Source organism: Phoxinus phoxinus, assembly GCF_949152265.1.
Source record: "Phoxinus phoxinus genome assembly, chromosome: 23".
NCBI lineage: Eukaryota > Metazoa > Chordata > Actinopteri > Cypriniformes > Leuciscidae > Phoxinus > Phoxinus phoxinus.
The window spans coordinates 22,060,889-22,075,166 of NC_136898.1; positions in this window are offsets into that span (position 1 = coordinate 22,060,889).

Consider the following 14,278-nt stretch of genomic DNA (forward strand, 5'->3'; position numbering starts at 1 on the left):
AGATGTGACGTAATACTAGCCGAGACTCTTCTTTATGTGTACAGATGTGACGTAATACTAGCCGAGACTCTTCTTTATGTGTACAGATGTGACGTAATACTAGCCGAGACTCTTCTTTATGTGTACAGATGTGACGTAATACTAGCCGAGACTCTCCTTTATGTGTACAGATGTGACGTAATACTAGCCGAGACTCTTCTTTATGTGTGCAGATGTGACGCAATACTAGCCGAGACTCTTCTTTATGTGTACAGATGTGACGTAAAACTAGCCGAGACTCTTCTTTATGTGTACAGATGTGACGTAACACTAGCCGAGACTCTTCTTTATGTGTGCAGATGTGACGTAATACTAGCCGAGACTCTTCTTAATGTGTACAGATGTGACGTAATACTAGCCGAGACGCTTCTTTATGTGTACAGATGTGACGTAATACTAGCCGAGACTCTTCTTTATGTCTACAGATGTGACGTAATACTAGCCGAGACTCTTCTTTATGTGTACAGATGTGACGTAATTCTAGCCGAGACTCTTCTTTATGTGTACAGATGTGGCGTAATACTAGCCGAGACTCTTCTTCATGTGTACAGATGTGACGTAATACTAGCCGAGACTCTTCTTTATGTTTACAGATGTGACGTAATACCAGCCGAGACTCTTCTTTATGTGTACAGATGTGACGTAATACTAGCCGAGACCCTTCTTTATGTGTACAGATGTGACGTAATACTAGCCGAGACCCTTCTTTATGTGTACAGATGTGACGTAATACTAGCCGAGACTCTTCTTTATGTGTACAGATGTGACGTAATACTAGCCGAGACTCTTCTTTATGTCTACAGATGTGACGTAATGAGCAATATAGCCTACTAGCCGAGACTCTTCTTTATGTCTACAGATGTGACGTAATGAGCAATATAGCCTACTAGCCGAGACTCTTCTTTATGTGTACAGATGTGACGTAATGAGCAATATAGCCTACTAGCCGAGACTCTTCTTCATGTGTACAGATGTGACGTAATACTAGCCGAGACTCTTCTTTATGTCTACAGATGTGACGTAATACTAGCCGAGACTCTTCTTTATCTGTACAGATGTGACGTAATACCAGCCGAGACTCTTCTTTATGTCTACAGATGTGACGTAATACTAGCCGAGACTCTTCTTTATGTCTACAGATGAGACGTAATACTAGCCGAGACTCTTCTTTATGTGTGCAGATGTGACGTAATACTAGCCGAGACTCTTCTTTATGTCTACAGATGTGACGTAATACTAGCCGAGACTCTTCTTTATGTGTACAGATGTGACGTAATACTAGCCGAGACTCTTCTTTATGTGTACAGATGTGACGTAATACTAGCCGAGACTCTTCATTATGTCTACAGATGTGACGTAATACTAGCCGAGACTCTTCTTTATGTCTACAGATGTGACGTAATACTAGCCGAGACTCTTCTTTATGTGTGCAGATGTGACGTAATACTAGCCGAGATCCTTCTTTATGTGTACAGATGAGACGTAATACTAGCCGAGACTCTTCTTTATGTGTACAGATGTGACGTAATACTAGCCGAGACTCTTCTTTATGTCTACAGATGTGACGTAATACTAGCCGAGACTCTTCTTTATGTGTACAGATGTGACGTAATACTAGCCGAGACCCTTCTTTATGTGTACAGATGTGACGTAATACTAGCCGAGACTCTTCTTTATGTGTACAGATGTGACATAATACTAGCCGAGACCCTTCTTTATGTGTACAGATGTGACGTAATACTAGCCGAGACTCTTCTTTATGTCTACAGATGTGACGTAATACTAGCCGAGACTCTTCTTTATGTCTACAGATGTGACGTAATACTAGCCGAGACTCTTCTTTATGTCTACAGATGTGACGTAATACTAGCCGAGACTCTTCTTTATGTGTACAGATGTGACGTAATACTAGCCGAGACCCTTCTTTATGTGTACAGATGTGACGTAATACTAGCCGAGACTCTTCTTTATGTCTACAGATGTGACGTAATACTAGCCGAGACTCTTCTTTATGTGTACAGATGTGACGTATTACTAGCCGAGACTCTTCTTTATGTCTACAGATGTGACGTAATACTAGCCGAGACTCTTCTTTATGTCTACAGATGTGACGTAATACTAGCCGAGACTCTTCTTTATGTGTACAGATGTGACGTAATACTAGCCGAGACTCTTCTTTATGTGTACAGATGTGACGTAATACTAGCCGAGACTCTTCTATATGTGTGCAGATGTGACGTAATACTAGCCGAGACTCTTCTTTATGTGTACAGATGTGACGTAATACTAGCCGAGACCCTTCTTTATGTGTGCAGATGTGACGTAATACTAGCCGAGACTCTTTTTTATGTGTACAGATGTGACGTAATACTAGCCGAGACCCTTCTTTATGTGTGCAGATGTGACGTAATACTAGCCTAGACTCTTCTTTATGTGTACAGATGTGACGTAATACTAGCCGAGACTCTTCTTTATGTGTACAGATGTGACGTAATACCAGCCGAGACTCTTCTTTATGTGTACAGATGTGACGTAATACCAGCCGAGACTCTTCTTTATGTGTACAGATGTGACGTAATACTAGCCGAGACTCTTCTTTATGTGTACAGATGTGACGTAATACTAGCCGAGACCCTTCTTTATGTGTACAGATGTGACGTAATACTAGCCGAGACTCTTCTTTATGTCTACAGATGTGACGTAATACTAGCCGAGACTCTTCTTTATGTGTACAGATGTGACGTAATACTAGCTGAGACTCTTCTTTATGTGTACAAATGTGATGTAATACTAGCCGAGACTCTTCTTTATGTGTACAGATGTGACGTAATACTAGCTGAGACTCTTCTTTATGTGTACAAATGTGATGTAATACTAGCCGAGACTCTTCTTTATGTGTACAGATGTGACGTAATTCTAGCCGAGACTCTTCTTTATGTGTGCAGATGTGACGTAATACTAGCCGAGACCCTTCTTTATGTGTACAGATGTGACGTAATACTAGCCGAGACTCTTCTTTATGTGTACAGATGTGACGTAATACTAGCCGAGACTCTTCTTTATGTGTACAGATGTGACGTAATACTAGCCGAGACCCTTCTTTATGTGTACAGATGTGACGTAATACTAGCCGAGACTCTTCTTTATGTCTACAGATGTGACGTAATACTAGCCGAGACTCTTCTTTATGTGTACAGATGTGACGTAATACTAGCTGAGACTCTTCTTTATGTGTACAAATGTGATGTAATACTAGCCGAGACTCTTCTTTATGTGTACAGATGTGACGTAATACCAGCCGAGACTCTTCTTTATGTGTACAGATGTGACGTAATTCTAGCCGAGACTCTTCTTTATGTGTACAGATGTGACGTAATACTAGCCGAGACTCTTCTTTATGTGTACAGATGTGACGTAATACTAGCCGAGACCCTTCTTTATGTGTACAGATGTGACGTAATACTAGCCGAGACTCTTCTTTATGTGTACAGATGTGACGTAATACTAGCCGAGACTCTTCTTTATGTCTACAGATGTGACGTAATACTAGCCGAGATTCTTCTTTATGTGTACAGATGTGACGTAATACTAGCCGAGACTCTCCTTTATGTCTACAGATGTGACGTAATACTAGCCGAGACTCTTCTTTATGTGTACAGATGTGACGTAATACTAGCCGAGACTCTCCTTTATGTGTACAGATGTGACGTAATACTAGCCGAGACTCTTCTTTATGTGTACAGATGTGACGTAATACTAGCCGAGACCCTTCTTTATGTGTACAGATGTGACGTAATACTAGCCAAGACTCTTCTTTATGTGTACAGATGTGACGTAATACTAGCCGAGACTCTTCTTTATGTGTACAGATGTGACGTAATACTAGCCGAGACTCTTCTTTATGTGTACAGATGTGGTGTAATACTAGCCGAGACTCTCCTTTATGTCTACAGATGTGACGTAATGACACAAAGACATGCTCGAATTTCCCGCGGAAATCCACCAGTACCACTGGAATTAAAAACATTATTACAAGCTTACCGTTTTGAATCGAGCTAAGGCAAGCAGATCGTTTTGAACACTGGCTTGTAAAAACTTGCTGAAAAGTTTATTTTGGATAATTTTTAACCCCAAAAAGTTACGGACTGCAGCTTTGAGTGTCTAATGGGTATTTAATATACTTATAATTGAAACTGGATTTAGGGGTGGACTATAGGGACAACTAGTGTCCCAATAAGGCAGCATCCATGACATTAATAAATAAATATGCTGCTATTTTTGTATTCTGTTTCTGTAGGCTACTGCAATACACTGAGGTGCAATTAGTATCTGCCACATTTTTCACTAAGCATAAATAACTATTGGCATCTAACTATAAATTACACGTAGAGAAAATAGACTCTGCATTAAAATAAAGCCAGTAATATCTGATTAAAAGCAACGGTTGACTGAAAAACAACACAAGCCCACAAAGAGAGGAAGTACTATAGAGGGTGTGTGGTTGTAGGCTTCCAGAAAGTGGCATGTAAATGAGCACAGTGAAGTGAGAACTGACTGCGAGCGTTTTAATGTCTTATTGTTTGTTTTCCATGTAACTTACCACTGTCGTCCACCCACACGGGGCTATTCGAGAACATTTCCATAAAGAACAGACATGAAAAACACCAACAGAAAGAGAAATGTAAGAAAAATAAAGAGATTCGTATGTAAACTTTACCACAAATTGTTTTATATAAATACCGGTAGTTCTGTCCATTTGCGGGTCTGTATGTTTTCCCTAAACATATCTTAAATAAGCAATAGTGAGAGAAAACCGATGAGCGAAGACCGGTGAGACAAATTTTCCACTTGATAGATGTTTTATGATTTTTAAGCCGCATGCACATTAACTGTATGGAAAATGCTACATAATGCAGAATCAGCAATGTATCTTTTGTTGCTAACCTCTGAATATCACTATTTCTAAAAGTGATCTTTGCACACGTGGAAGCGGTTTCATTCAGCGGTTGTGGACGACGGAACCAAAGACTTTAGATATACAAAGACACTCATGGGAGAAAGTGCAACTCAAAAATGGCCGAATAAGTCCCACCTTTTCAATAAAAGAGTCAATCCCCGGTTGCTATAAAAACAGTCAGTGTTCTGAGAGACTAGAGGATGGATACCCGACCCGGGGCTGGACAGATATTTAGAAATTATGTTCGGGTTCGGTCACATCAGCGCAATAAGGCATTGAACATTTTAAATTTTAAACCGCTTATTATGTAGGTAGCCAATGTGCCTGTGTCACTTGATGCAAACGTTTGTTTTTAAACGTTTTGTGATTAAAATACATGTTAAATATTACCCTAACATCCGTCTTCCTGTGTGCGGAAATTTGTTTATGTAGCCGTGACAACGAAACACGTGCATGCGCGCCTGCATGCAAATCAAAATTTACCCTATTTACTTTGTTAGCGGATATTACTAGTCTTGTGGTGAACAATTAATCCGTGCAAGTTAATACACAGAATTTTTTTTTTGTGGTTATCTTTAATTAAAGTCTGAAAAGTTACTTCCGGGTCTGGAATGGTTATTTTTCTGATGACGTAGGCTTGACGGCTTGGGTTGGTTAATCGCTTAACCACTCCCCTCAAACCGTTACTCTCTATGGTTACTCTGCTATGGGCGAGAGATGGAGAGGAGGAGTGCTAAAGTAAAACCCTGCCCTCTGTTCAATATTCCCTTTCACTCGGAAATGCGTCACAACACTTGAGAAAAGTCGTTTGCAACTTCCGGTTCACGCGGACTTTAACCTGCGCTTGTTGCTCCGTGCGCGCCGATGCGCTCATCCTCTTTACATATGCTTTCGAATGCCTTCCTACCGTTGCTTAATAAAAGCGGGCTTTCCACACAAACAAACGTACATGTGTCATTAGTTTGAGAATTTTTTTTTATTTTAACTGTCGGGCTCGGACAAAAAATATCTTAATGCCTGTCGGACGCGGGCCGAGCTCGGACAGAAAAATTCGTCCCGATCCGCACTCGATTATGGCGCTTTTCCACTGCATGGTACGGCTCGGTTCGGCTCGGTACGGTTCGATTCAGCGCGGTACGGTTCGGCTCGCTTTGCTTTTCCACTGCGTGGTACGACTTGACTCGGTACGGCACGGTTCGGTTCGCTTTAGCTCGGTTGCTTTTCCACTGCAGTTAGTACCGCTTCAAAGTGGGTGGGACTGATCGTTATTGTAGGTCCGGTGGTAGCCGTGTGCGGCTGAGCTGTGCTACTTCCGCTCCTCGGCAACCAACGAGAGGAACGTCTGCACCTCGTCCACTGACCACGATTCAACCATTTCTTGTTTGTTTGTTTTTTACTTTTTTTTGTCAAGTAAATACTCTAAAAACAGGTGCTACTGTGTTGGCTGTTGTCTGGCTATTTAAATCTAGCGGGTTTAGTGTCTCGTGTCGCAAATACAATGACGCTGAAGTGACGATTCTGTCTGACCAATCAGTGATCTGCAGTGTTTCCCGTCACATTTAGTATCGGTACGGTACGCTTGGAACCTCAACAGAGGTGGTACCATTTAAAGCGAGCCGAAGCGAGCCGTACCGTACCGTACTATGCAGTGGAAATGCGCCATAAGAGAGCCGTACCGAACCGAGCCGTACCGTACCATGCAGTGGAAAAGCGCCAAAGCGTGCCGTACCGAACCGAGCCGTACCGTACCATGCAGTGGAAAAGCGCCAAAGCGTGCCGTGCCGTACCGAACCGTACCGTACCATGCAGTGGAAAAGCGCCATAAGCTTTGGCAGAACCAACCAGATCGCAAGTAAGACGCATATTAAATTTTTTTCCTAACATCAAAGGTTAAATATATATTCCTATTGATAAGTATGCTATGTTGCTGAAACCCCAACTTCATTAAATATCCAGGACACACAAGCATGATGCCACGGGCTCAGGGTTTGGTTGACTAGCATGTTGCCGTCAGCACTGGTAGAACTGGTAGATCTAGTATCAAAAAGTATGATTATTGCATCATTCGCTATATCATATGCCAAATGGCTTAAATTAGTTTGTCTCTCACCTGTAACCGGATAAGATCTAGACAGAGACCTTCATTCAACTTCCTGTGTGAGATGCAAATTTTAAAAGAAACATTTTTAATTATTATTATCAATGCTGCAAACAGTTGTGCTGCGCAATATTCTTGTGGAAACTGTGATACATTTTTAAAGGATTCTTTGATGAATAGAAAGTTCAAAAGAGAGAAAGTTAAAATCTTTTGTAATAATGTAGCATTTAAAATCTTTTGTAATAATGTAGCGTTTACCATTTACTTCACTGTAACTGACCGATTTTTTGAATGGTAGCCTAGCTGGTCAAAATTGAATTGCTTTATGAAACTTCCATGAAGTTAATGCTGGATTTGCGAATCTCTTTATGTCATGTGTCTTTTCTCTGTCCTCTCATTATTGCATAATATTTCGGATTAAACAACAGTTTGATAGCAGTTAAATATCAAAGTGGTTTCTTTGTGTGACCACATCACAGGAGCCCTTGACTTCTGCAGATTAATGAACATCAGACGGTGTATTGATGTAAGCAGAACCACTAACTACTCTCCATTAAAAATAGTTAAGTCACAGCAAAGGCACTTTGAGGTAGAAAGATACAAACTAATCTTACAAAATGCATCTTCTTTGATAGAGCTTATTCTAGAGATGAGTCTTCAGTGTTTCTTCTTGTTTTTTATCTGTTCGCTTTGTACTGAATAACTGCGTATAATTATATTGTTTTGAAAGAGATTCAATAACAACTGAACTGATGCAGAGAGGAAGTGAAAGCTTGTCCGATGCATGTCTGCCCACATCTCAGAGTGCGACTGACGCAAGTCTTTAGCCCACGCATCTGGGACCAGTTTCTATTATTACCTCCCATTCAACGGAAATATTTACAATGACTCATAAGACCAGATTTCTTTTTTCGTCAGAAAAAATATGGTGAGTCAATAAAAAGCAAGTAATTCAGCAAGTAATTCCCTTCTCTTTTACCCATTGAATTTTAAAAAGACAAAGCTTGGGATTTATTCTGGATTTATGCTAAAAAAATAATTAAAACAAAAATTACTTTTAATTTAGCTCAGCCATACATCTGTATTTGTGTAGAGTATTATTGCCATTATTACCTAAATACTTTGAAATATATATAAATCTCGGTTATATACATATTTTCTATAGTTTTTCTCTGTCAAAACAAAGTGTCATAATACATGACAACCAATCACACTTCATAGCACTGAGAACAGGAGTCCCCTACATAGGATACTTCGGTTGGTTTGGTTGACTACACACCTTCTAGTCAATGGCGCCACCTACTGTTGGAGACACATAGGCCTCAAACAGCTAAAAAAAAAAAAAGAGAGAGAAAAAAAGTGAACCTTCCAAACACGAAACAGAGAGACTTGTATCAAGTATCAAGTTTGAAACTGAATTTTTTCCGTTGTTTAATTATTTTTGTGATATTTTGAAAAGCTGATCGGTTTACCCAGCTGGGTCCAAACAACATTGGACCCCATTGACTTTGTATGGAAAGAAAAAAAACACCTCCAATTTTTTTTTAGCTTTTTTTCCCTCTGTAATCCACAGCAGAAATTTGGAATATTTACGCTTAACTAAAAAAAGAGAAATGCCTCTAGACAAAATAATGCAGAGCAGATACTTTATAGATATAATATATTTATAGATCAAATACATCTTAAACATAAATCTATATTTTTAGATCAAATAAATGTAAATAAATAATACAATTGATCTATGCTTATTTATAGATCAAATTAAATACTTCAAAGCATTGTTTTTGTAATAATTATGTTTTGATTATTGCAATCAATATAACTGTTTTACAGCCCCCCTGTAGTCAATCATTTTATCCCTTAAAACTCATATTTGATCACCAAAATGACATATTTAAATGTTTTTTCCTTAAAATAGCTTGAATGTAACTTTACACTCTTGCTTCATCTAGTATATAAGCGAGTATAAATATGCAAATTAGCTTTTGAATAATTAATGATTATTTTATCAGCAATTACTTTACCATAATTGTTCATTTAATTTTTTTAATGATATAGGCTTATTGTTATCAATCAAAATGAAACCCCTCACATAGACAACACAGAAAACACAGTCATACAATTATATGCATATTACTCATTCTAAAAAACATGCTTCAGATTTCTGTTTAAAATTGTGGGTGTAGTGGCCCACTACATAACTGCACCAGTATTGGGAAAACGTGTGTATCGCAGCTAAGGCGGTCACTTAAACTCACAGGCCTGAGACGGCCCTAATTACAGCAATTTGCAATTTGCTGAGACATCAACACCTTTTATTTCTTTGACGTCAACTGATGCAGGTCACTGTGTTTCCTCGGGACTCTCAAACAGAGATATGTACGTAGTTTATGAACAAACATTAAAAACAAGCAGAAGACCTTTGATAATTTCTTTGGCACAAGAATATGGATAATATTGTTACACCAGAAGGCAATACTAAAAAAGAAACAAAGTATTTTTGCACTGTGTGAGAAACCGACAGCGCTGCTCCATTGCTCCCTCCTCAGCCCTTGTAAAGTCCCTGAAAACAGACATTTTACAGGATTCACATCTCTGACAGGAAATGGAAAAAAAGCATGTCAGAAACCCCTGCCACGGTCGCCACTTAAAATAGCCACTTCTCAAGACAAGTATAGCATCAAATAAAAGATACAATCCTATTAAAAGAACCAAGAAGGGCTGGAGATTCCTATACTTAAAACTCTAGTGAACTACTTAAGAGCACACCAAACCATCTGTTGATTTAACAAAATATGACTTTTTTTAACCAAATGTTTTTAAAGTAAGGTTTGACATGTACAGTAAGTTCATTAAATTAAATCAGACCCTATTTACTTCCTTAAAGGCGCACTACAGAACTTTGGACAATAAAATGACGTTACTTGCAGAGTATCTCATTTACATTAATTGTGCTGCTGATCTGCTGATAGATCAGATGGTTTGAGGAATCGCTATATGCTTACCTGCGAAGCAGATCTGTGACACTTGCTGATATAAAAAATAAAAAATATATAAAAAATATGTAATTTAAGCAAGTAGGTCTATCAGATCTGCCGCTGTGGTTTGAATTTTGTTCTGCCACGGGCTCTGCCACTTTCTCTCCACAGATCGAAGTTTCTATGTTTTTACAATAGGTGTAGGGTGTTCCCCATAAGTTAACGAGGGTTGACGTTTACATTTGTCCATGTTAAATGCTAGTTAGCTTACTTTTCCTAATTCTTAGCAACAACTATTTATTGCTGATACAAGCCTCACACCATATAGTAATCAGACCTTAATCCGTTTCAAAGTGGAACTCAACACTGTGTCTGGATCTACGTTATAAGTAACGCCATCAGTGTGACCAGTGTATGAAGCATGTGTATACACACGACAATTTAATTGGCCGACGACAGTCCATGACGTCACTACCGGAGCACCTGTGAGTATAAGAGAGCTCCTGCGATGGACATCATCAGCTTTTTGGTCTTCAGGATCCGTTTGTTTGTCTTAGCACATATAAATGCATTTATCATGGATAAGCATTAAAAAAAGTTTTTCAGGAAGTGTATGCCACCGTGTGCCAGGTTTTTGACACCTGAGGACACACACTAAAGACTTGTGCATTATGTGTTTGGGTGAGGAGGATATGTGTTCAATTCTCGTGGGAGCTAAATGCGCCCATTGTGAGAGATTCACTATGAGGAAGCTCCATTCGCGCTTAGCCCAATTCTCAAGGAATGTGGGACAAGCGTCTCGGGCTCGGGCCCTGTGGTTGCTGAGGCCGAGGTCGAGCTGGCTGAGGAGTTCGAGAAAGGTATGTCTCTTGCATTCCTCAGTCACTGGTCAGGCCAGTGGTGCCTTGCACACAATAGGCATACCAGGCGGACCTGCTTAAAGATTTGGATCAGGGACAGGGACTGTCTCTTGAAGCTGTCGCTGAGCTGCGCCGCACCACAGATCTAGCACTCCGGGCCAACAAACAAAAAGACGCTGCCATTGGTCGTTCAATGGCGGCCACAATGAGGTATCTGAACTTGGCAGACATCAAGGAGAAGATGGGAAACTTTCTCCTTGATGCACGGGTCTTGCCCTCAGAGCTTTTTGGCGCGTCTATATAGAGACTGTAGTCGGGAGGTTTAGTGAAGTGGGTGTGGTTGGCGGCTTTCAGGAAGTACATCACGTACCGATCTACATCTTCGCCTGGGGGAGAGCGCGGCCACTCGGGCTCCTTCTCCTTCGAGGAGTAAAGCACAGAGGAGGCGGGACGCTACGAGGAAGAGATCTTAGGGAAGGGATCGAAAGAAAGCAATTTGGTAAACAGGACCGTATTTCTGACCGAATCCCTCCTTGTTCTTGTCACTGGCCAGTGCTGATTGAATCAAGTATGGGTTATAGCAGGTCCTAGATGAGTGTGATAGAAAGGTTGAGCTGCCTCCCCCAGGATTCGGAGGTCTTTAAGTACGATAGATAACCGGTGGCTCCCTTCTAGAAGGGCAGCGATATCGAGGGTTGTAGCTAGTGCTCCCTTTGGTAAGTCGCTCTTCAGGTTTGAGCCTCAACCGGACCCTGTAGAACTGTAGGTTAAATTGCCTTTTTAGCAGCTCTTCTTGTTATCAGCCAACTTTTTTAGGTGCTGGGAGTCTAGGACCCTGGACAATTTCAGGCAGTCCTTCAGGGTTAATTGTATAGTAGAACCCTCCCCTTCTGTCAGAGTTTTAAAGTCCTCCACTCCATGTAGGAGCTTAAACGATCCCTTAAAACCTGGCAAGTAGAGGTTAATTTGCCTTTTTAGCATCTCTTCTTGTTATCAGGCACCTTTAGGGTGCTGGGAGTCTTGGGGTCCTGGACTCGTCCAGGCAGGGTGTAAGCACTTTCCCCTGGTCGTTCTGGGGTAGTAGAGCTGAAGCTCCCATGCGGCTGTAGCGAGGAGGGTGAATAGTTATTCTAAATGGAAACCCCCATGTTTGCTCCCTCTAGTGGTAGTGGTAGGTCAGGGTAGCGTATTTAAATCTGTCTCCCTGGGCCAGTATTCCCAAATAGCTGTGTCAAGCTAAAGAAGCTGACATAGCTAAACCTCAGAGCTCTGCTCCTGGGCCGTAGGTGTCTGAGGCTGGGCCTACAAGGAAGGGAGGAAGGTTAAAAAAGGCAGAGACTTTTTCTGTCACAGGGCATATGAGCTTGGGTAATGGTAGAGGGAATATTATCACTAGATGGTCTAGTGAATCTGAGGATGTGCCCTGTATGATTGACGCTTTGTATGATGTATACACATGTTTTAGACAATGGTCACTGAGGGCATTCCCCAAAGCATCAATCCAGACGCAGTGCCTCGTTCCCCTTCTCAGGGAACCATGGTTACAGTCATAATCTCAGACGTTTTCTGTATACAGACATGCAAGAGCGAACAACGTAAGCCTGGTATTCCCGACGAAATCTGACCAGACAACTCAAAATATAGTAGGCCATTTGAGATGCCAAACAACTTGCCTTGAAAGTAGATGAGAAATGAAAATTTTGTGGTGGACATTTTTATTCATCCCACCAACACGTTTTACAATATTACATATTTACTCCAGTAAGTGACGACACGACAAATAAGCTTCTTCTATGTGTTATGAGTGAGTCATTGCATCGATTTGAACCAAAATGCAACAAGCCATATTATACTTTATTAAAATGTGTATGTCAACTAAATCTATACTAAGCGGTTTCCTCACAAATGACAACAATATTTTTTTTCTATTTTTCCTCATTCACTTAAGCAATAAACCATACATGACGATATGTTCAGGTTTGTGTTGATGCTCTATTACACTCAAGTGTCCTTATTAAAATGAAATACAGACCCATGAAAAACATGTTACATCGGTGTTTTAGGAAAAAAGCGTGCGGAGGAGGACTTGCAACCAAAAATAGACAAACACATAGACAGACCACACTCCTTGAAAACACCACACTTTCCTGACCTTTCTTAAAAGCACATGGCTGTGATGTTTGGCACAGTGGCCCGTGTCTGAACAGGTCAACGCAATAGGCATCGCCCCGTTGTGACCATCTAAGTCTACTTCCTCCTCAGAGAAGGCTGAACTTAAGCCGATCTCGCAGCCTCCGTGTGACTCTGTAATTACCTTTGAAGAGGCCCAGTAATGGGTGAGCGTTGGCGGCGACAAACCAACACCACATGCAACTTCCAGGAAGCTTATGCTACAGCTTTACCCACTTTCAGTGTTTAGAGAAAGGACAGGATGCAGGGATGATGGGTAAAGCTTTGGGTCATGGTGATGCCTATAGATCATCATATTGGTTTGCCAATGACATGTTTGACTATAAGCTCTTTGGGCTAAGTGTGACATAAATGTTTTGACAGGATAAAAAAAAAATCTTACATTAGACGACCAACTGGACTTAAAACAAACTTTTGCCCACTATTATTGACATTTCTGTGGTCTGCTATTGTTTGTTCGTTTCTTTTTAGAGATGTTTGTCCCACAGAAGACATATTTTTCATGGCAAGGAATTTTTCATGTATATATGGAATAGATTTCCGGGTGTACGCCTATATGCGTGATCTGGCTTTCTTAAACATGTATATAAAAACATCTAGTAAAAATAACAGTTTTAAGCCCATCCATTATGATTTTTAAATAATATGTTGTATTCTGTTAAATTATGTGACATATATTAACTGTTGTCATTAAAGCCAAAATTGGGAACCAAATACTTTTTTGCAGTTCATGCATATTTCAGTAAAAATGCTATTACATTTTATAAATGTTATGTCAAGGGGCTGATTTTCTTTTAAACCAATCCTTTTCTTTTTATTATCTGAAGGTTCAAATGTCTTTTACAGATTGCATTGTTATACCCTGGCATTCCATTTAAACTATAAACATTCAACATACAAAAGTTTAAATATTATGATCTAAACAGAGTGTGTATAGATCATATTTCTTTTTTAATTTTTATTGTGTGAAAATGATTTATATACATTTTTCCAAAAACTTAAGTTGTCCCATGCCATCATTATCACCACAACAAACATATTTGCTTGTGTAAGGTTCTAATAAAGCTTGTGTAAATAAGAAATGGGAAGAAAAACTAGTACTTGAACAGTAATATTTTATTGTGTCATTTCCAATTGAGCTATAATCAAATTGTGC